General features: G+C 40.3%; 1 protein-coding gene across 11 annotated transcripts in view; it reads left to right on the top strand.

The window, feature by feature from the left end:
* The first annotated feature begins 6,178 nt into the window (after positions 1-6,178).
* Positions 6,179-23,745, top strand: part of Plch1 (phospholipase C, eta 1) — a 215,574-nt gene continuing 198,007 nt past the window's right edge. For 9 of the 11 annotated variants that reach the window (XM_063281797.1, XM_063281796.1, XM_063281792.1 and 6 more), the window contains exon 1: positions 9,343-9,478. The gene's annotated coding sequence lies outside the window, so the exon portion shown is untranslated. Of the gene's footprint in view, positions 8,611-9,342; positions 9,479-9,835; positions 15,031-23,745 lie in introns of those variants that run through there. The other 2 variants (XM_063281791.1, XM_063281790.1) reach the window with 2 other exon arrangements.

The following is a 23,745-nucleotide window of genomic DNA, read 5'->3' as shown; positions in this document are numbered from 1 at the left end:
TGAATTTGCAAATTGTTCTGTCTAACTCTTTGAAGAATTGGATTGGTATTTTGATGGGGATTGCATTGAATCTGTAGATTGCTTTTGGTAAAATGGCCATTTTTACTATATTAATCCTGCCAATCCATGAGCATGGGAGATCTTTCCATCTTCTGAGGTCTTCTTCAATTTCTTTCCTCAGTGTCTTGAAGTTCTTATTGTACAGATCTTTTACTTGCTTGGTTAAAGTCACACCGAGGTACTTTATATTATTTGGGTCTATTATGAAGGGTGTCGTTTCCCTAATTTCTTTCTCGGCTTGTTTCTCTTTTGTATAGAGGAAGGCAACTGATTTATTTGAGTTAATTTTATACCCAGCCACTTTGCTGAAGTTGTTTATCAGCTTTAGTAGTTCTCTGGTGGAACTTTTGGGATCACTTAAATATACTATCATGTCATCTGCAAATAGTGATATTTTGACCTCTTCTTTTCCGATCTGTATCCCTTTGATCTCCTTTTGTTGTCTGATTACTCTGGCTAGAACTTCAAGAACTATATTGAATAAGTAGGGAGAGAGTGGGCAGCCTTGTCTAGTCCCTGATTTTAGTGGGATTGCTTCAAGTTTCTCTCCATTTAGTTTAATGTTAGCAACTGGTTTGCTGTATATGGCTTTTACTATGTTTAGGTATGGGCCTTGAATTCCTATTCTTTCCAGGACTTTTATCATGAAGGGGTGTTGAATTTTGTCAAATGCTTTCTCAGCATCTAATGAAATGATCATGTGGTTCTGTTCTTTCAGTTTGTTTATATAATGGATCACGTTGATGGTTTTCCGTATATTAAACCATCCCTGCATGCCTGGGATGAAGCCTACTTGATCATGGTGGATGATTGTTTTGATGTGCTCTTGAATTCGGTTTGCCAGAATTTTATTGAGTATTTTTGCGTCGATATTCATAAGGGAAATTGGTCTGAAGTTCTCTTTCTTTGTTGTGTCTTTGTGTGGTTTAGGTATAAGAGTAATTGTGGCTTCGTAGAAGGAATTCGGTAGGGCTCCATCTGTTTCAATTTTGTGGAATAGTTTGGATAATATTGGTATGAGGTCTTCTATGAAGGTTTGATAGAATTCTGCACTAAACCCGTCTGGACCTGGGCTCTTTTTGGTTGGGAGACCTTTAATGACTGCTTCTATTTCCTTAGGAGTTATGGGGTTGTTTAACTGGTTTATCTGTTCCTGATTTAACCTCGATACCTGGTATCTGTCTAGGAAATTGTCCATTTCCTGAAGATTTTCAAATTTTGTTGAATATAGGTTTTTATAGTAAGATCTGATGATTTTTTGAATTTCCTCTGAATCTGTAGTTATGTCTCCCTTTTCATTTCTGATTTTGTTAATTTGGACACACTCTCTGTGTCCTCTCGTTAGTCTGGCTAAGGGTTTATCTATCTTGTTGATTTTCTCAAAGAACCAACTTTTGGTTCTGTTGATTCTTTCTATGGTCCTTTTTGTTTCTACTTGGTTGATTTCAGCTCTGAGTTTGATTATTTCCTGCCTTCTACTCCTCCTGGGTGTATTTGCTTCTTTTTGTTCTAGAGCTTTTAGGTGTGCTGTCAAGCTGCTGACATATGCTCTTTCCTGTTTCTTTCTGCAGGCACTCAGCGCTATGAGTTTTCCTCTTAGCACAGCTTTCATTGTGTCCCATAAGTTTGGGTATGTTGTATCTTCATTTTCATTAAATTCTAAAAAGTTTTTAATTTCTTTCTTTATTTCTTCCTTGACCAGGTTATCATTGAGTAGAGCATTGTTCAATTTCCACGTATATGTGGGCATTCTTCCCTTATTGTTATTGAAGAGCAGTTTTCGGCCGTGGTGGTCCGATAGCACGCATGGGATTATTTCTATCTTTCTGTACCTGTTGAGGCCTGTTTTTTGACCAATTATATGGTCAATTTTGGAGAAAGTACCATGAGGAGCTGAGAAGAAGGTATATCCTTTTGCTTTAGGATAGAATGTTCTATAAATATCCGTTAAGTCCATTTGGCTCATGACTTCTCTTAGTCTGTCGACATCACTGTTTAATTTCTGTTTCCATGATCTGTCCATTGATGAGAGTGGGGTGTTGAAATCTCCCACTATTATTGTGTGAGGTGCAATGTGTGTTTTGAGCTTTAGTAAGGTTTCTTTTACGTATGTAGGTGCCCTTGTATTTGGGGCATAGATATTTAGGATTGAGAGTTCATCTTGGTGGATTTTTCCTTTGATGACTATGAAGTGTCCTTCCTTATCTTTTTTGGTGACTTTTAGTTGGAAATTGATTTTATTTGATATTAGAATGGCTACTCCAGCTTGCTTCTTCTGACCATTTGCTTGGAAAGTTGTTTTCCAGCCTTTCACTCTGAGGTAGTGTCTGTCTTTGTCTCTGAGGTGTGTTTCCTGTAGGCAGCAGAATGCAGGGTCCTCGTTGCGTATCCAGTTTGTTAATCTATGTCTTTTTATTGGGGAGTTGAGGCCATTGATGTTGAGAGATATTAAGGAATAGTGATTATTGTTTCCCTTTATATTCATATTTGGATGTGAGGTTATGTTTGTGTGCTTTCATTCTCTTTATTTTGTTGCCAAGACGATTAGTTTCTTGCTTCTTCTAGGGTATAGCTTGCCTCCTTATGTTGGGCTTTACCATTTATTATCCTTTGTAGTGCTGGATTTGTAGAAAGATATTGTGTAAATTTGGTTTTGTCATGGAATATCTTGGTTTCTCTATCAATGTTAATTGAGAGTTTTGCTGGATACAGTAACCTGGGCTGGCATTTGTGTTCTCTTAGGGTCTGTATGACATCAGTCCAGGATCTTCTGGCCTTCATAGTTTCTGGCGAGAAGTCTGGTGTGATTCTGATAGGTCTCCCTTTATATGTTACTTGACCTTTTTCCCTTACTGCTTTTAATATTCTTTCTTTATTTTGTGCGTTTGGTGTTTTGACAATTATGTGACGGGAGGTGTTTCTTTTCTGGTCCAATCTATTTGGAGTTCTGTAGGCTTCTTGTATGCCTATGGGTATCTCTTTTTTTAGGTTAGGGAAGTTTTCTTCTATGATTTTGTTGAAGATATTTACTGGTCCTTTGAGCTGGGAGTCTTCACTCTCTTCTATACCTATTATCCTTAGGTTTGATCTTCTCATTGAGTCCTGGATTTCCTGTATGTTTTGGACCAGTAGCTTTTTCTGCTTTACATTATCTTTGACAGTTGAGTCAATGATTTCTATGGAATCTTCTGCTCCTGAGATTCTCTCTTCCATCTCTTGTATTCTGTTGGTGAAGCTTGTATCTACAGCTCCTTGTCTCTTCTTTTGGTTTTCTATATCCAGGGTTGTTTCCATGTGTTCTTTCTTGATTGCTTCTATTTCCATTTTTAATTCCTTCAACTGTTTGATTGTGTTTTCCTGGAATTCTTTCAGGGATTTTTGTGTCTCCTCTCTATGGGCTTCTACTTGTTTATTTATGTTTTCCTGGAATTCTTTCAGGGATTTTTGCAATTCTTTCAGACATTTTTGCGATTCCTCTCTGTAGGTTTCTACTTGTTCTCTAAGGGAGTTCTTCATGTCTTTCTTGAAGTCCTCCAGCATCATGATCAAAAATGATTTTGAAACTAGATCTTGCTTTTCTGGTGTGTTTGGATATTCCATGTTTGTTTTGATGGGAGAATTGGGCTCCGATGGTGCCATGTAGTCTTGGTTTCTGTTGCTTGGGTTCCTGCGGAAAGCCTACTTCTAATCTGGGCTGTGCCTTCTGCTGGTAGTAGATATATAAGTACATGGAAGAACAATGTTTTTGGTTTTTTTTTTTTTTTTGACTTTTGTCTGCTTGCCCTTACATCCACAGCAAGTCCATTACTTTACTGGCATTAGACCTTTGTTCTTCTGGATTTCAGTATATACTGAAGACCAGCTGAGATATCCAGCCTCATGGGCTGCACAACAACTGAATTATTGGACCTTCTGTTAAATAGGCAGCCATTGTTGAACTAGCAGGACTATAGCCTGTAAGTCATTCTAATAAATTCTCAATTCCATAGACACAGATAGATAGATAGGTAGGTAGGTAGATAGATAGATAGATAGATAGATAGATAGATAGATAGATAGATAGATAGACTCTACAGAGCCCTGACTAATACGATGGCATTTTGCTAAAGGGCTTCAGATACATTGGTCTTATTTAGTTACTGTGAAGACATGCATTTCTGTCCATAATGAAGATCACAGTTCTATAAAAGCATGTAAATGCATGAATTTACTCATTTCAGACCCTCTCCCCAACTGCTGTCTTAGTTAGGACTTACTGCCGTCAACAGACCCCATGACCAAGGCAACTCATATAAGGACAACATTTAATTGGTGCTGACTTACAGGTTCAGAGGTTCAGTCCATTATCATCAAGGCAGGAGCATGGCAGCACCCAGGCAGGCACAGTGCAGGAGGAACTGAGAGTTTTACATCTTCATCTGAAGGCTGCTAGAAGAAGTTGACTCCCATATGGTTAGGAGGAGGGTCTCATTGCCCACCACTATAGTGACACACTTCCTCCAGCAAGACCTCACGTACTCTAACAACCTCCTAATAGTGCCACTCCCTGGGCGAGGCATATTCAAACCACTATATCCTAGATGTCAAAATCTGATAGTTTATACTGAGTAACTAATACACAGTCTTCAATATACTACTTTACTTTTGTAAATGTGTCAAAACTCCTTCCATAAATAGTGAAAACCACAAGACCCAACTCTCACATGTGAGCTTTCTTGCTCATGTGTCTCCCCATCTTGAGTTTCACATGATAGTTGACCACATATGGGGAAACATCTCTCATGCTTAGTAATTTGATGCAAGATTTTATTATTTGTTCTTAAAATTTTTGGACAATACAGGAAGTCAGGCCATAAGGACAAGTACTACTCATCTCTTCCGATGTACTATCTATATATACTTTAGCTAAGACTGATGACCTAGGGCTGGTCTTGGCCTGGCAGGCTCTTGAGAAATAGGTGTTGAAAAGAAACTGACCCCTCTGTGTTAAGCCCCCTAAGTCAGATTCTCTGACTTCCTGGTGCACTAATTAAAATAGAGGTGTTGTTTATCTCCTGCTCCCAGATATAACTCTGTATTATTGCTGGTTAAATGGAGTACTTTAAATAGAGCTCTTTTCTACCTCCCTGTTCCCTGCATCAAAAATACTGGTTTTTTTTTCTTTTTTTTGCTCAGCTGGGAAAATCTCCTTCTGACACACACTTATTAATAGCATAGTTTTCTTTTAAAATCCTTTGCAATACACAGGCAAACGGGCTTAGTACAAGGCACATTAATCACCTTCAGTGTGTCAGACACTGCTTATAGGATTTTGTGTGATCCTGATTGTCAGTGTACATATCAGCCAGCAGTGATATGTAGGAATCTGGCAGTTATTTAAAAGGGAGGCCTGGCAGAAATGTGCCAGCATAATTAATGAGAGGCATCCCTTAGAATCCAAAGCTTAGAAGGAGAAGAGGGAAGAAAGATGCCTTCTGCCAGTCTAAGAGACTGAAGAAAAAAATGAACATTTTCATTGTCCCTTTACCACTTTGAAGAATTTAAGGACCCTGGACATGGCTTTCTGTGACTGTTGTAGGGGTGAGGTCCTTTAGTTTGGGGAAGCAGGGGGATTCACCTCCAGATTCTCTGCAGAAATTCCTTCATCTTGGGAAAGTGCGAAAGACTTACTGTAAAAGATTCTTGCTTGCATCACATGAGATGATTAGCTAGGAAGGTACTTCACCACAAAGGGCATGGTGTAAAAGGAGTTCTAATGTAGAGCTCTTTCTCTATAGTTCCTTTTTAGCAGGGAGGAGCGGGTATTGGAAGTACTATTTGTTTTGTTTTTCTGTTGACTCTGGTACCATGGAAGAAGCTATGCAGTCAAAGAGGCTGTTCACTCCTCACTGTTTAATCAGTTTGTCATTATTCTCTCCCTTTGTCACAGCCAGGAAACATAACTCACCCCTTCTTTCACAAAGTTACCAAAGTAATGACATTTTCTTGTTTTAACCAATGATATCTATCACTTTGTCTGTCTCTGTATCTCTGTCTGTCTCTATCTCTGTCTCAATGCCACTCTGTAACCCCTCTGTCTTGGATTACACTATGTATATCAGGCTAGCCTTGAGTTCAGGACAGGTCTTATGCTTCCTAAGTGCTAGGATCACAGGCATGGAACTTCATTTTCTTTGGTTCATAGTGCTTTTAAAAAATACTTTGGAAAAGTTGCATTAAAAGACACCCATGATCCCAGCCTTTGGGGGAAATTACGAGGGGTGGGGGGATCAGAACTTCAAGAACAGCCTCTACTACAAAATGAGTTTGAGGCTAGCCTGGGCTGTAGGAAACCCTGTCTAAAAAAAAAAACAAAATGAAAGCACACACACACATACACACACACTCACACATACACACGAATGCATGAATTTCAAAACATACATGCTTGTGTATGAACTCATTAACTCATTAATACTTAGAGAGAGGGTGGTAGTGAGTTGGACCAGAAGATGGGGTTCTAGCTTAAGTGTTTATTTTAGAAGTCAGAAAGAGGGGCTGGAGCACTGGTTGCTTTTCTAGGGGACTTCCATTTGATCCCCGGCACCCATAAACATTTGTAATTCCAGTACCAGGGGATCCAACACACTCTTCCAGCCTCAGAGAGCGTCAGAGATGCACTTGGTCCAAAAGACATACATTCAGGTGTTGTGTGACAATACTTTTCTTGGAGAGATACAATACATACATCTATTCATCCCAAATGGGAAGCCCGTGACAACTACAAGTACAGATAACGCCAAAGTCCAAATTGGTAAGTTTTATTTGGGTTACTTATAGGAATAAGGATGATGAACTATTTGCAGAAGCAGAAATGAGTCACGTACAGCTGCATCACCAAAACCCACCCCAGCACTGGAGACAGCTCACAAAGCTGGGAACCTGGAACACACTGCACAGCCTGCAGGCAGCTCAACAGGCTGGAGAGTGTCCTTTCCGGGTGCCTCAGTTGGTCTAAACATAGTGCAGGCAGCTCTAGTTTCTGTTTCTTCCAGATAGCTGTTGTGGTCTCAGAGTCTCTGTAGCCTTTCTCCTCTGAGAGTCTTTCTTTCGTCTGAGCTTCATTTCCTCTGAGAGGGACTCTCAACTTTTATTACTTACTCAGATAAGTAGAGAGCTAATGAATCTGGTTAGTTTCAGGGACTTCCTGAGTTGTTTACCTTCTTGCTCTAGGAGTTTCCTAAGGATGGAATAGTTCAATTCCCCTGGAAAAGAACTGTTATCCAGCAGCAGGCAAAACACCGATACAAATGAGACAATAAAATATTTCTAAAAGAAGGAAGGGAGGTATTACATGTTCTCGTTCTTGTTTTTATGTATTTGGAATGTTGCATGGTTTCAAATTTTTAAACGTCAGTGTTACAGAAATAGACAGCATCAAAACCAAGAATGCATAGCATACACAGCCTGTTGTCAAGAAGCTCGTGTCTGAGTTTATTTTAACCCGTGCATCTGTGATCTTTCAGTCCCAGAAAGACAAACACAGGAGGCTAGAGGATGGATAACCATGACTGATGGGGAGCTTAATTATCTTGCCTCTTTTTTTTTCTATTCACCATGGTGATTACCACTAAAGTGAAACTCTAAACAGGCCTTTTCTACACAGAGAAAAGCATTTTCGAGGCAGACAATGCTTGTCTAACTTTATTCTTTCCCCCTTTATTTACTATTTATTTATTTATTTATTTATTTGGTGCTGGCGATTTCAGGTCCTCAAAGCATACTTCACATTTATATCCTCAACTCTACTTAATTTCTTGCAAATTAGATGTTTGTAATCTGGTTAAAGGGGAAAAAAGGGGGGGGGGTCGGTAAAGAGAGAAAGAAAAATTAGGCAATTAAATATTTTCCCTTCCAAAGTTAAAAGACCTTGCATTTCCTTTTCTAAACTGAATTCTTCCTTGCAGTTTGTAGCTATTCTGGTGGCTTGTTTTCTTTTTTTCTGAGAGTCCAGGATAGCTTTCAGGATAAAGTTTCTTTTTGCCCATGATGCTTTGCTGTCACATTGTAATTGGCTCTGTTGAGCTGAATAATACAAATGGGTTGTTTCTATGGTATCGGCTAAGACGGATGAAAAGGTGAAATACTATATCTGCGCTGAGAGGTCACCGAGCATCCCTCCTCCCACCCCCAACCGTCAGTCAAGAGGACTCGTGATCCCTCCAATCTCAGGCTCTCCTTTATTACTTCCTGAACAAATTCACTCAGGGGAAAAAAAAAGACTTTTGTTTATGTTGTCACCAGGCCCAGACAACCCCTGCCAACTTCATGCTGCCATGCCAGAGCTCCTGACTTTCTTACCGCAGGAAAGTTTTACTTTGAAAGGTGCGCGGAGCGTCTTGTCCTCAGTTCCTCCTGCCAGTCAGGCTTTGAACTAACAATAGGACAGGTTGAATGAAGGCTGATAAAAGCAAGTCCTGGAATCTCGAAACCGGATCTCTCCGCAGCACGCTACTCCTTTTCCGCCGTCAGTGAGCTCAGATCTCATCTTTAGTCAACTTTGGAATACTTGTGAGTGCAAACGTCCCTCTGCCGCCGGTGCGATCTTTAACCGCACATTAGCTTCTCCAGCCCGCTAGCGGGTAAACTGACAATTAACTGGCTTGTTGATTAATGCCAACGAGTGGTATTTGGAAGAGACAGAGGGATAACAAAGCATCCTATAACCTGCATTCCCTGTTCCTCAATTTGATTTGTAGTTTACTTAAAATGGATAGTTGAAAATAACAGATGCTATATTTATTGGAAAGGGGAAAGGGGGAGAGGGAAGGAAAGAAAGGTTTTACTTTCGAAGCTGTTCAAACTCTTGTAAGAACATTACACAGTTCGCTTCCCCTGAACCCTCCAACTTTGTTCTGGCAACTTCTTTAACCAGCCAGGCACCTAAACTGATAATCGACTAAGGGTGTCTTCGGTCTTGGGATTCTTGGAGATTTGCTACGAGAAAGGACAGAAGAGCTTTATTCTCAGGTTTCTGGCCTGTGCCTAGCAGGAGCATCTTCAGCAGGATATAGGACAAGGGGTCCATGTCCAATACTTGGCTCCGGTTCATCTAGGCTACAAGCGCTCCAGTCCATTCGCGCGCGCTCCAGTTCCGGATTTGCCCTGAGCTGAGGGTTAAGAGGGAGGGGGCTCCAATGTGAGCGTGAGGATTTGAATGAGAAAGCAGGTTGTGGCGGCAGCGCAGGTCTTTACTCCGAGCTCCTCGTTGGGTTCTGCTGGCTGGTGTGTAGTGGTGCCCATCTAGGGGGCCTGTCTTGGAGGAATTGGGGTTGGAATCACACCGGGACACTCGCAGATCATCCAAGCATTTGGGAGGTTGCGCCGGTGACAAAAACTCCGAGGATCCTTCATCCGCGGGATAATCAGTACTGAGCAGGTCAGTGCTTTCGAGGGGTGGGGGTGGGGGACAGAAAGAGGGACGGGAGCATGAAGAGGAGACCGGACTGCTGCTCCGGCGTGGCGCGAGCAGGTGGCTGAATTCTTTCCGGGCAGTCCCAGCCCGGAGCACAGGGGGCTGTGCTGTGTGCCAGCTTGCCCCGGGCGAGGAAGTAGACCGCAGTAGCTTGTGGGCTCTTGATTGGAGCGCGTGAGCTTTTGTGCCTGAGCAAGACCTAACCTCTCGCCTTCCTTGCCCTGGTTGGTGGCAGAGGTCCAGCCGCCAGGAGGGTCCGGCATCGCGGCGGGATGGTCCCACAAGAGCTCCCGGATCCTCTGGCCGCCAGGAGAGCAATTCTGCCTCCCTAGAAGCGAGTCCTCAGTTGCCCGTGCGAGTCTCACGATTCCAAAAAACTCAGGGCATTAGGCGCGAGAAGGATTTACTCCAACTGCCCTTTCCTGGGACAAATCAAGGGTTACCAGAGCGACGCCCAGGCTGTGAAGGCGTTCTCTGCGCCTGCGCGGGATACCATGGCAACAGTACCGGGTCGGAGACGCCACTTGAAAAGCAAAGCTCTTTTGCATTGCTTCACTGTGGAGCCCAAGTCTTTCTCTAGACTTTTTATTTGTTTGTAGCTTGGAATCAATTTACGATCTTATTTTTCTTTTCAAGAGCTTAGCACTGAAGTGATAGCCAATTGCATGAAGTAGAAAATATATAACTTTTCTCTCTCCTGCGTCATCATTTTGATCATGGAAGAAAAATAATGCTGAGAAACTGCTCATTGGAGCATTCAGGTTTCCTCCTTTTATCCTGTGAAAAAGAAGAGACGAATAAGACTTTATTTCCTTGTGCTTTTTTTTTTTAATTTATTCAGCTTGGGTTTCCACAGTGTGCAGACAACCCGGTAGCGCCTGCGTTCTCTGCATACAGCCGGTTTATACTTCACAAAACCTGATGCTCTCCAAGTGAGCTAGTGTGTAAAATATCGGTGAAGGGAAACAAGGGCTTTCTCTGTCAGCAGATGTTGCTTTTTAAGATGATGGTTGCTTACTGGTGGCGTTATGATCTTGTTTAGAAAACGAATGTTTTAAGACGCGTTATTGCAGACTAGTCTTCTTAAGCTGTCTGTTGACGGCTTAAAATTGTGTCTTGAAAAAACTCTTCCCGTTTTTTAAGTTTCATCGTTTACTCCCAGGGGAGCATTTGGCAAAAGTACAAATCTTCAGAGTTTCCTAGTGGGTGCTATAACTTCTTGTTACTATGTTTTCTCAGACTGCATCCCTATTTCGCAGTACGACTGAGAGCTACTTGCTATATAAATAAACTGATTAGAATTCAGATAACTGTTAATAAGTTTTAAATGGAGTTGTGTTTCTCGGGACCAAGTAGGGCTTATAATAACAAGTGAAGTAACTTAAAGGATTCTACATCCTGGTTTTGAACACTATGCATTCCAGAATATCAAGTGCTTAGTTGTACCAGAAACTTTAAGATGATTTCCTCTAGTGCTAACAACAAGCTGCAGTCAATGACAGCAACACGCTACTTTTCACATAGTCTGTAAATAACATCCATGTAAAGTTTTCTCCCCCATCCTTTTTCTGGTCAGTGTCAACATCCTGCAATCTGTGTAGCTCTAATATTAAAAACAACAAACCAAAGCCTCTTTTCTCTTGAAATTTTCATGTTCAAGTCCTTCGTGACCCTATTCAGTGGCCTGTAACTGTCCCAGATTCCCTAATTCTCCGTGATGTGTGTTTCTGCTGCTTCCGGAAGATAAACTGCAGTTTTAGCAGATCCTGGGATAATGAGATTGGGAGTGCCTGGAGGAAGGCTGGGAAGGAAACAAAGGGAGGGAAGGTTGGGAGGCAGAGACAGATTTATAGTGGCTTGTAATAAAATGTATTATCCTTGCTTCTGTGTGACATAGTTTCCACTTCATTGACTTCAAGTAAATTTATTTTGAAAATTAGTCTTTTACATAATTATAAGAGATAGAGTTATAAAAACTCTGTATGATAAAGGTGTTTTGTGTTAGGATTCCTTAACATAAAGTACTATGTACATACATACGTGTGTGTGTGTGTGTGTGTGTGTGTGTATGTGTGTGTGTGTGTTGCTAGGGATTGAACCCAAAGCCCCACTTTTGCATACTAGGAAAGCAGTTTATATCAGGCTTTGTGAAAATTCTTAAGGTGTTTTATATTTAATTTATTAATTTAGTCAACACATATTGAGAATTTATATGTAAAGCAAGATGAATAAATTCAGTTTCTTGGCCTCAATGAATTAAGAGTCCTGGGTTGTAGAATAATTCTAATGCAGCTTCTGGTTTTTGGGGTGGCAGTACCACCTTTGGTGTCTTTTCTTTTGTCCCCTAGTGCTGGGGACCAGACTCAGCTTCTCACTTATGATATACAGGCATGCTACCATTGACTGCACCTAAACTGAAGGCTTTGGTATTCTTAAGAGAATAGTCAACCTGACCCTGATTAGATGTCTAGAGTCAAATAAATGGTTAACTTACTTGTTATTAAAAAGTGGTTGTAGGTTTTTTTGTTTGTTTCTTTTCTTTTCTTTTTTCTTTTTTCTTTTTTTTTACTTCTGGCAATTTAGTTAAGTCTATTATGTGCACATGTGTACCTAACATTGACACAGCCCTCAAACTTGTAATCTTGGCAAGTGTAGTGCTTAGTGAGAAACCCAGAAGCCTTCAGCTCATGTTTCCCAGGGGAAGCTACTTGAGTACTTCAGCACTCCTTTGTTCTGGCTCCCTGTGTCCTGACACAGTGAACCTGCTGCTAGCTTCCTTCCAAGAAGAGTTGGGCTTCATGCTTGAAAGATTGTGACTGTTACTTCTCTGAGGAGAAAAAAAAAAACATGGATGCAAAATTAAGAATGGATGAAGGGAATACACTGGAACGTTTTAACTTTTAAAATAGGTAACATTTATTGAGTCCAGACTAATGAAGTCCCTATGTCCACTATAAGAACTCTATCAAAATCTTGACCATGGTTGACAAATATTTCTTCTTGCCATTTCTAGGACAGAGGGTAGAGAGGATTCTGGCCCCTTTTTTCTCCACCACTTCACGGGTTCAGTACAGATTATAAGGTCAGAGACGCGCTGAGGAGCATGCCCATTTGGTTATGGCCCTTTGTCTAGTAAAACCAGACTCAGCTGTGAATTGTGGACCAAGTGGTGCAGAACTCATTACTTTGAACAATGCCTTCCCTGCCTGCAAAGTGTGTTCTCTCTTCTCCCTGGCAGGGGCTTATTCCAGGCTAACTGTGGTCACAAGGAAAATCATTTAGACACAGTTCAGCAGGCGCTTACTTGCTTGTCTTTGACACCCGTGACCAGTTTTGTTTAGGGAGAAATCCAGTATTGCTGTGATAGGGTGTGCCAAATTGGAAGGGCACTTTAGGAAGCCCATGAAGAAGTTTACACAGCTTTTTGCTATTATCATCAAAGTTTCTGTCTTCTGTGCTTCAAAGTAGAGGACAGGATGGATAAAGAGGGGCAACATAAAAAAATGTTTATGCTAAAGTTAAAAACGTCCTTTCCAGCTCTGCATTTTGGATACAGCAAGTGCTTGGGTCTTGCAGGCCGTACAGAGCAGAGAAAGATGACTCTACCATATGTGTTGCACACATGAGGAAGCCAAGGATTAAAGCTACTAAGTGATTTTAAATTCCTAAAGCTAACAAATGGCAGACCGGGGATGAAAGCACAGAGCTATTGATTTCTGATCTCGCCGTTTCGGAAATCTAGAGAAGCATACATCAAACCCTTACTTGTGGACCTGCTGTTAATAGAGTTATTTGAAGTCAGTTTAATTGCAGAAGCAAAATGGTGAAACAGTAGCCATTGAATAGGTTTTTTAATCTGACAGTGAGTAGAACTGACCATGCATATGTTCTGATAATATCTTTGGTTCCAAACATACACACACACACACACACACACACACAGACACACACACACACATAATGAAAAGACATGTTTTATTTATGTAGATGAAAAGAGTCCCTTAGCAATTGGAGATTGCTAGTCTGTAATCTAGTAGATTCTTGTCTGGTAAGAGTTCTGGAAGAAATGAACTAGGCTTATATTTTATGTCTCTTTACAACCCATTTTGATCCAAGGAGGTTACAGTTATCCCACAATGCTGATGAGACTTAGAGAGGTTACTTTCTTGCCTATGTTGCACATAGGTTGAGAAGAGATTTGGAATTTGAGCCTAGGTTTGTCTACCTCAGTGTTCAGGACTGCAAGAACACATTTATGCAAAACAGAGTTGATTTTATTTTTAAGTCCCACACTTCATGCAAAGTATTGACATGTAGAAGTGTTCCTGCTCTGCAGTGAGTCGAGAAGCTTCATTCTGGAGGTTAGGAGGTTATACATTTGGGTCTGGTTCCAAAAAAATTTAAGACTTTGTTTATAAACCGTGTTGGCTATTTGTTCAGAAGTGAGCAATGGTTAGCTTCTTTTCTCCAGAGCTCGGTACACACCAAAGCAGCCCACTATCACTTCCGGTCTGTTGCCTTCTTGTGTTAGATCTGAGAGGACCATTCACCAGCCTAAGGTCTCTTTTCTGACAAAACAGAAATCTTGGTTTTACGTTAGATTACCTTCACCTACCTCTTTTTCTTGAAATGTATTTTGAAACTTGTTGCAGGGATGGAGTGATGAGGTTTTATTAAAATGCTTTTCAAGTTTGGGATCGTTTTTTTAATTTTTAATGTGGTTAAGCTAGAGTTCTGGCAGTCCTAAAGCGTCTGCTGGAGTGCTGGATAAGTGTGATCCGATTGCATGAACCTGATTGCAGTCAGTACACTTTAAAGTGTCTTTATCCTTGAAAAACTGAGGCTCAAGAATGCTCAAGCCCTCACAGCCCACTGGGGCTGGGTTGTAGCTGGACTGGGCCTCGAACCTAAGTCCGTAGTAGAGGTAGGAGTCTAGTGTCTTTGATAGCGCAGCATACAGTCCTTCCCTCTGTTTTCCTCCGTATTGTCTGGTTCTAGTTAGTTCCCAGCCCTTCATCTCCTCCGGCATCAAGTACTCCAGACTGATCTTGAACTCAAGGTTTAGTTGTAGATCGCTTTGGACTCCTGATCCTCCTACCTCCTGAAAACTGGGATTGCACATTTCCATGCCTACCTTGAATTATTTTCTTTGATTCTTTTCTCTGTGGCCGTGTCTTCCCCAAGGAACTTAACTAACCTGTCCAGCTAGTCACCTGTCAAATTACCCTGGAAGTCTGGAAGGTCTAGCTAGGGCTGGTGTAAGTGAGTTACTGATTAACTAATGACAGACCGCGTGATTTCTTTTCACCAGTCTTTATTTCCGGTTGCTAGTCTACAAGAATCAAACATTCAAATTCAGCTTCCCACTTCCTTCTTCCCGCCTCTTGGATGTAATAAAGGGGCCCCAGGATAGAAGAACAGATCTCCGCGGAGCGCTAATAAAAACCTCTGCAAAAAATCACCCTTGGTGAAACGTGGAAGGGTTGTCAGGGACCAGAATCCAGGAACAGAAGCGAGTGAGTTCATTTACTGGTTATCGTGTACAATTCAGTTCTCTGGACTGTCTGCGTTGATTTGCCAACAGTTCTGCCTTAACTGTCAGTGGGATGGGAGGTACTGAAAAGAAAATATGAGATATGTTTGTAGACAATGGTAATATGTTCATATAAGGCGTTAGTATTATTAAAATAATCTGATTTTTATTTCAATTTAAAGTTGATGGTTTTATATAATATTCGATGGTGAAAAGTGTGGGTAGAGGGAAAATGTCTTTTCTTATATGCATATAAAATATACATAGATAGACTGTAGAATAGCTTACTGAGTGACAGAGGGTAGGAGAAAGCTACTCATAGTAAACCTTTTTGTGACTTTTGAATTTTTAAAGCTTTTGACTTAAAAAAAAAAACCCTTGGTTTCTTCCTAGTCTTTAGTAGATTTAAGAGGCTGGGGAAGCAATTTCTTTTAAAAAAAAGTGAAAAATTCTTATTCTTTTTGAAAATCTCATCAAAAATAATATTCAGTAATTTTGTTTGTTTTTGAGACGACGACTTTTATGTAGACCTGGATGCCTCACTATGTGGTAGCACAGGCAGATCTCAATTTGTGGCAATCCTTCTGCCCCAGTCTTGGGAGGATATAGATTGCAGGTACACATTACCATACTGGCCATATTTACTAATTTTTTAAAATTAGTGTACTTTAAGCTTTTGATACTGCCAAGTTTATATATGTATATATTCTTTTCTCACAAAGCCTGCCTATTGGCTGAAGTCAAACTCAGTGGACTGCAGGCAACCAATGTTTGTACAGAAAGGTTAAAAAGTGTTCTCTTAACTTTAGCTGTGCTGTCAACTTTGGAAAAAAGTATCCCCGTTTACTGTGTTGAGTTGGCACTGTACAGAAATTAACAGCCATATTGGTCTAGAAATGTTGAACTTAAGTTTTTTCCATTTGTACAGGGGTAACACACTGTATTAAATATGTAAGGTCTTATATACGTGGGTTTGATTACAAAAACTAATAAAGTATTCTCTAAATTAAAAAAAAGTGTTCTCTTCTTCTTCTTCTTCCTCCTCCTCTTCCTCCTCATCCTCCTTCTCCTCCTTGTCCTCCTCCTCCTCCTCCTCCTCCTCCTCTTCAATTTCTTTATCTTACCCACCATGTCTTTTCCCACATCCCTCTATTTTCCTGAGCAGTGCCTGAATGAGTGTCACAGAAAAATCTTTTCAAAAGCAAAACAAGAAAAAATAATTGTATACAAGTGCTTTATTTTGAACCACAGCTTTTCTTGATTTAGATAGCTTGTAATCTGGAAGCATTTGCTGTTTACCGAGTGAATCATTAAGACACAGTGTTAGAAGAAAGTAAGCATGAACTGTGGGCTTGCCTCTCTTGAATTTGTCAGAAGAGAGAAACGTGACATCTATTATTCAGTGTCCAAGTTTGAATCAAAGGCAGAAACCGTTCTGAGCAGTCTTGGACATTCTCATGTCAGATTTGTTTCAGTATCCTTTTCCTCACAGAATTCTTGTTGCTATGCTAATTTTCATTCTCTGGGAAAGAACAGTGTTTTAATTTTGAGTAGATTGCACATTCTCATGGAAACAGGTTATATATATAAATATATTTTTGACAGTGTCTTCCCAGTGTAGCTCAGGAAGGCCCTTGATCTCATGAGCCTCCTACCTTGGCTTCCTGAGTGCTGGGCTTTCAGGCCTTACCACAATACTCAGCTCTAAAAGAAAAATAATAGGATGTTTTAGTAAAAATTTCTGCCTTGTAACTCTGTCTCTTAACCCTTTAGCTGGTTCCTTCACAGAGCAATAACATCATTTGTTTATTTTGTATTTTTTCCAAAGATATAATTAATTCACTTACCTTTAGATTTGGTTATTTTATTTGATGTGCACTAATGTTTTACTTTTGTGTACTTATATACACAATATCTGTGCCTGTGCCTGGTGCCCTCGGAGGTCAATAGAGTGCATTGATTTCCTTTGTCGTTTTAAACCAGCGTGTGGTTGCTGGGGATTGAAATTGGGTCCTCTGCAAGAACAACAAATGGTTTTACCCTCTGTACCATCTCCCGAGCCCAGCATTATATATTTTATATCCCTTTTATATCCCTTTGTGTGCAGATGAACTGGACACGCTGCCGTGCTTGTATTCCTCCTGGCACTTGAGAGGTGAAGCCAGAGGACTGTGACTTTAATGCCACTCTGGGCTATACTGGGAGATTCTGTTTCAAGAAAAAAAAATCAAATGGTAACATAACAGACACATATTTCCTTTCTTTCTTTCTTTCTTTCTTTCTTTCTTTCTTTCTTTCTTTCTTTCTTTCTTTCTTTTTTTAGCGTTGCTGAAGACTGCACCCAAGATCTCACACACGATAGGCAAGCACTCTGCCACTGGGCTATATGCCCAGCCCCATTTTTGTGTATCACACTTTCTACATATTTTGTTCATTATCCCATATTAATTTATATACTGCCTTCTTATTGAAAGAACTATTCCTTAATTTGAAGCAGTTACTCAGTGTGTGTGATGTAAGGAAGAAGAGTGTGTAGGACAGAGGAAACCTGCAAAGTCAGTTTTCTCGCCCGCTATGTGAGGCATAGAGCTTGGCAGCAAATGCCTTTATCCACTGAGCTATCTCAGTGGATTTTGGTCATTTTCATGCTGTCTGTCACTCTCTCTCACTGAAACCATTCTTTCCAATAAGCCCCCTAACGCTTTGATGGGCTTTGTTTTTGGAACCAGTGCGTTTACCTACGTGAGCCTGTATGCGTGTGGGTTGGGAGCTATGTACTGGAGCAGTTACATATAGGAGAAACTTATCAGTGGTTCCACCACTGAAGAAAATGATCCCCACCTCCCTTGAATCCATTAACTGTTCATAGACCCACAGTGAGGACTGGGGCCTTATAACTCCTGCCCAAGCATGATGAAGTGAAGATGTCCAGTGTGTGTAGATAGCCATGGTGGTAGTGAGTTCCTGAGGACAGAGACTGTCACGTCCAGGGGAGTGTTGCTTAGCACTCCCACCAAACTTCGACTCTCCTGGTCCTTCACTTTTCTCTGTGATTGGAAAAGTCCTTGACATTACAGTAATTACTGATGATGAAGGACTGCAATGCTGTCCCTTTGTTATTTGTTTCTGGTTATTTTGTGGATCCTTCATTCTTTCTTCCTTTCATGCTACATTAAACATCCTTTGAGCTTAAATGATTTTCTTAGTATGCTTTGATTTTTTTTTTTATGTTTTCTGCATTTGTCTAAACACTTTTCTTTTACAATGACCCTTATATAAAACATCTTACAGTTATAATAGGCTGTTCTAAGAGACAATCACTTAACTTTGATCTCATTAAAAGCTCACATGGTCGAGCATGCCTGTGATTCTGTCATCTGAGAGGCGAGGACAGCTGGATCAGGAGGCCACAGTTATGCTGGGCTAGTTTGAGGCCAGCATTGGCTACTTGAGGCTCTATCTCAAAACACCTGACCAGAGCCAAAACCAAAAACCAAACAACAACAGCCTGAAATAAACAAATCCAACATTTACACTCACCATCAGTTTCTGTATTTTTGGATCAGACTATATCTTTTTCATATTATATTTTTTATATTATATATTCTTTAATGAATTGTCATTGGTTATATTTTTAATAGTTGTACTTTTTATGATTTTGTTTATTTATTTATTTATTTATTTATTTATTTATTTAGTTTTTTTCCCCCCCAGACAGAGTATCTCTATAGAATCCTGAAACTTACTGTGATACCAAGCTGGCCTCGAACTCACACAGATCCTCTTGCTTCTGCCTCCTTAGTGCTGAGATTAAAGGCATATGGCACTATGCCTGCAAAATTAATTTTATTTAAAATTGTGTGTATGTGTGTATGTGTGTGTGTGTGTGTGTATGTGTGTAGAGGCTAGAGGTTGACACCTAGTGTCTTCTATTACTCTCCACGTTAGTTTTTTGAGACAAGTCTTCTCCTTGAACCTATAATTCATTCACTAGTGGCTACATGGGCTCCAGGGATCCATGTGCTTCCTTTAAGTACTAATGTTACAGATGCTGTGCCACCACACCCAGTGCTTTTACAATGGTCCTGGAGCTCTGAACCCAGGCTTGTTTGCTTGGTATGCCTTTAACTAACTGAACCATCTCCATGGCCCCTACTGCACTATCTTGCTATCTCCTTAATGGCCAGATGTTTTCCAGTTTATGGATGAACTGTAATTTAACTGTATTAATTGGTAATTAGGTTGCTTTCAATCTTACTCAAAGGAATACAGCAAAATAACAAGGTATTTGCAGTTTTGAACAAACCTAGAAATGGTTATAAGATATTTAGAAACAGTATTGCTGAGTGAATACACATTCTGGCTAGTTTTATATCAACTTGACCCAAGCCAGAGGAAGGAATCTCAGTTGAGAAAATGCCTCCATAAGTTCAGGCTGTAGGGCATTTTCTTAGTGATTGATGGGGGAAGGCCAATTCCATTGTGGGTGATGCCTTCCCATGGGCTGAGGTTACTGGGAAAGTAGGCTGTGCGTGCTATGGGAGCAAAGTAGTAAGCAGCTGCCCTCCCCTCACATCCACATCTGCTACCCACCTCCAGGTTTTTTCCATTTTTAGTTCCCATCTCGGCTTCCCTCAATGCATATGTAAGCCAAATAAATCTTTTCTCTCTAAGTTGCTTTTTATGGTTCCATCAGAGCCATAGTACCTCTAACTGAGACAGTACCTTTCTAACGTGGGTAAGGATTGGTAAACTGGCCTCTATAGTCTGAACAAGTTTTATTGCCATGGGAAATGTGTCACATGTGATGATCTCTCCATAGTCACCCAAGTGCTGCTTCAATACTTCATGAAACTTCAGTTTTTCAATAATCTGATAGCTAAAATTGTGTAGACAAGTCTTGCTTTTCTCCTATTAACTATGGGTTGCTTGATAAATTAAAAAAAATTATATTGTAAAAGATTTTTTTCTTTTTTGCTATGTTGGAGGTTTAACCCAAGGTTTTGTGCACAGCACACAAGCACTGCCCTGCTGAACCACACCCCTATCAGCTAATTTCTTTATATATTCATTATTATATATATTGTACTCAATAAGCATATTAATGCTAATTATGGTTTGCATGTGGTTTGTCTGTCAAACCAAAGCTGATAGTCAAAAATAAAGAAGGTTACCAAACACTCATATTTTGGGGCACAAATAGAAGTGCCTCTTCCACTTATAATACTACATAGTTTGGAAGGAGAACAGACAGTTTGACTGGAGGCTTTATTTCTACAGCAAGGCATTCTTTTGCTGGAGCTGAATTCCTTATTTCATGCTGGAAGATAGTGATACAGGTTACAAGGAGAATCTAGCTCTCCCTGATGATAAGCTTCATTTACTTACCTATGAGTGGGTAGTTGGAGACAAGAAGGCAAGATGAAGTGGAGGAATCCAAGGCATCTGTCCTCTCAGTGGGGGTGGATATCCTTTTTTGAGATTAAACATTAGGTCCCCTTATGTATGCAAGAATAAGTTGGAAATCACTGGTTTATTCATTTTATGCGTCAGTGAAGGTATGTGAGGTTTATGCACATGTGCACTTACGGAGTGTAAAAGTAACCTTTCTTCACCTGATGTCATTGTTGTCTTGGAGACTTACTGCTGAATAAGCTCACACTTTCTAGCTCTTTGTGAACTTTGGATGGCTGGTTCAACTCAGCCATTCTGACCCAAACTCCTCTCCAAGCTGACTGATTCAATATGGCTTCTCTTGGTTTCTGACTGAATTGCTCTGATTGCCCTGAAACTAACTCGGGCAATATGTTCTGCTTCTTGCTCATTTTGTCTTCACGTCTGTTTAGCTTGTTCTGTGTACAACCTGTCTCTGTAAAACTTATACACATATACTACATACCACCATTTTTCTCCCTCGATGCTATTAAGTAGCCTCTCTTTCCTGTGCCATTCTTGTGAGAGTTATGCTGTCCTATCGCTGATTCATTCTGTCAAATCTTTCTCTGATTCATCACTTGGTCTGTTCCTCAATTAGATATAACTTTCAAACATGGATGCTTCCTTCTACCAGGAAATTCTATCTTCACTGTTAGGGATTAAAGGTGTATACTAAAGGTGTGTCTGTATTCTAGCCAGAGGGATTAAATGTGTGACGTTCCAGTCAGATCACACAGACCTGAAAGTTCTTTGGGTGTGATCCCTTGCCAGAGCAGCCATGTTTCTGGATTAAAATTCATCTACAGTGGAAGCCAGAGGAAGACAATGAGTGTCCTGCTCTGCTATCCTTCATCTTCATCTCTTAAGACAAAGTCACTCCTAAACCTGGAACAAGGCTGATAGCCAACAAGTTGCAGGGCCCCTCCTGCTTGTCCTACTACTACCACTTGTTGGGGAACAGACAGGTATGGTCATGCCTGGCCTTTTACATTGGTGTTGGGATCCAAACAGGTTCTTATGCTGGCAAAGCACATACTCTTACCCACCGAACCCATCTTCAGCCCTCAAATGATTGGTTTAGAGACAATTAGTGTGAATCAAGGAATCTTTGGATGGTCAGTACAGGATTTGTGTGTTATTAGGGACTTTAGCGTATGTGATTGAATATGCTAATATTGGGCTAAAGTTCAAGACTAATGTGTACTGATAATTCAAAATCTAATTACTAGTGACCTTTGCTTTGTTTTGCTGTGAAGACTTAGAACTAAGTCACTTTGTGTACCCTCTTTTAAAATCAGATCCATGCCTGATATGAGGGGGATGGACTGATAATCTAGGAATTTCCCCAGTGACCCTGCAGGACTAACAGTGCTCTCTTTCACATATTTTCTCTCTTCCTCCCCACCTATCCTTGCCCCCTTTTATTTAGTTAGAGCTTAGGAGTGAAATGTTTGAAGTTATATATTTTAGGATTAAATCCCAGCACTGTTGTTTTAACCTTAGATGACTTAAAATATTTCTGTGTTTTAGTTTTTCTAACTTTAAGACATGCATAATAGATATGTCTGACTTTGGGATAGTTGTAAAGACTAAATAAACAATATTTGTAAAATATTTTCTATGATACTGTTACACATAGAAGTAATTTTATAATACTAGGTAAAATAGATTATTTTCTTAAGTTCAGTGAATCAGTAAAAAAATTAATAAAAACTCAGACAAAAGCTAAGAGGAGTCAATTAAATACTGAAGTTGACTTTTGTATTGAAGATAGTTACCAAATAGGGCCAAAGAGATTGTACTGCAAGGTAAAGGCACCTGCCACCAAGACCAGCAACATCATTCATTCTGGGAAGCCCACATGGTGGGCCCTGCAAGTTGTCACACATAAATAAATACATAGCAAATATTTAAAAATAATGCTTTCCAAATGAATTCAGCAAATTATTTCAACTTTAGTTGTCATGGCTGCAGGAGACAAAAAGATGAGATTAGAAACATAAGAAAGGCCCCTCTAGTTATAAAATTGTTAACTTCAAAAGATTGTTCTTGTTTTAGGAAAGGAAATTAGAGTGCTCTGGAAAACAAACCCACAAACAAAACCCACTTATTTTCTTTCAAAATTTATAACCGTATAAGGAAATCATTAAATGCTTTGTTGCTACAAGATGGAGGTCCACCAAAATTCCAGCATGAATTCAGGAGAGCCTCATGGAGTCTCATAACTCTCCGGTGACTCATTGACAATTAGTGGCTGTGGAGGGAGGGGAAATCATTTCCTTTACTGCTCTGCCACTTGCCCTTGTCAATTTGCTCCAGTAAATGCCTCTCACACCATGACACTCATGTTTATGCAGGCAACCCTATTTAACTCAATGGAGTGCACATGCTCTCTCTCTCTCTCTCTCTTTCACACACACACACACACACACACACACACACACACACACACACACACGCACACACGCATCCATGGTTGGGAGAGGAAGGGAAGGAGGGATGGAGAAGAACTTGTTGGGAAGAAGACAGGGTGTAGTGGGAATAGAAGGGAAGATAAGAGGGGAATGGAGTGAGCATGATTAAAATACATTATCCATGAATGAAGTTGCAAAAAGAGTAACACCCCACCCTCCAAAAAAACAAAAAACCCTCACAAACAAACAAAGTTTCTTGGTAGATATGGAGCCATATACTCATAGTTTGATCACTCTGGAGCTGAAGGGAATATGCAATACGTTTGAGAGAGCTGTGGGCTACAAGTTGAGTGCTGGTCCAGTCAGGGCTGCTATGTGATACCTGGGACTGAGAATTTGGGATCGTAAGGTAGCTCTGCTTTAAGTGTACATCACACTAATTACACGGTCAGAAAAATCCCTAGATGAATTTTTGTTTGTATGAAGTGCCTCTGGTATTGTAGAAGGTAAGTTTTTCCTCTTTTTTGATGATTCTTTTACCTCTAACTATAGAGAATTCTTATCCTGAAGTTAGAAGGCAAGGAACTTCTCCTAGACCCCCAGCCCCACTGCTGAGCTGAGGACAAGAGACGAGAACGACCAACCGTGCTGACTAGAATAAAAGCACAATAAAACTCCAAATGAGAGTAATGTAAGTCAGTGGGTTTAACAACAGAGAGATCCAAGTGGAACAGGGAATTGGCCACTGAATCTGGAGAAAATTTTAATTAACATTTGAGAATAAGAAGATTGAAAAACAGTATTTAAAGAGAAAGAGAGATAATGAATGAGATTCCTGAAGTAATGAA

This window comes from Rattus norvegicus, chromosome 2 (assembly GCF_036323735.1).
Source record: "Rattus norvegicus strain BN/NHsdMcwi chromosome 2, GRCr8, whole genome shotgun sequence".
Classification (NCBI taxonomy): domain Eukaryota; kingdom Metazoa; phylum Chordata; class Mammalia; order Rodentia; family Muridae; genus Rattus; species Rattus norvegicus.
Note: the sequence above shows the minus strand (reverse complement) of the source record. Positions and strands in the feature narration are given on the sequence as shown.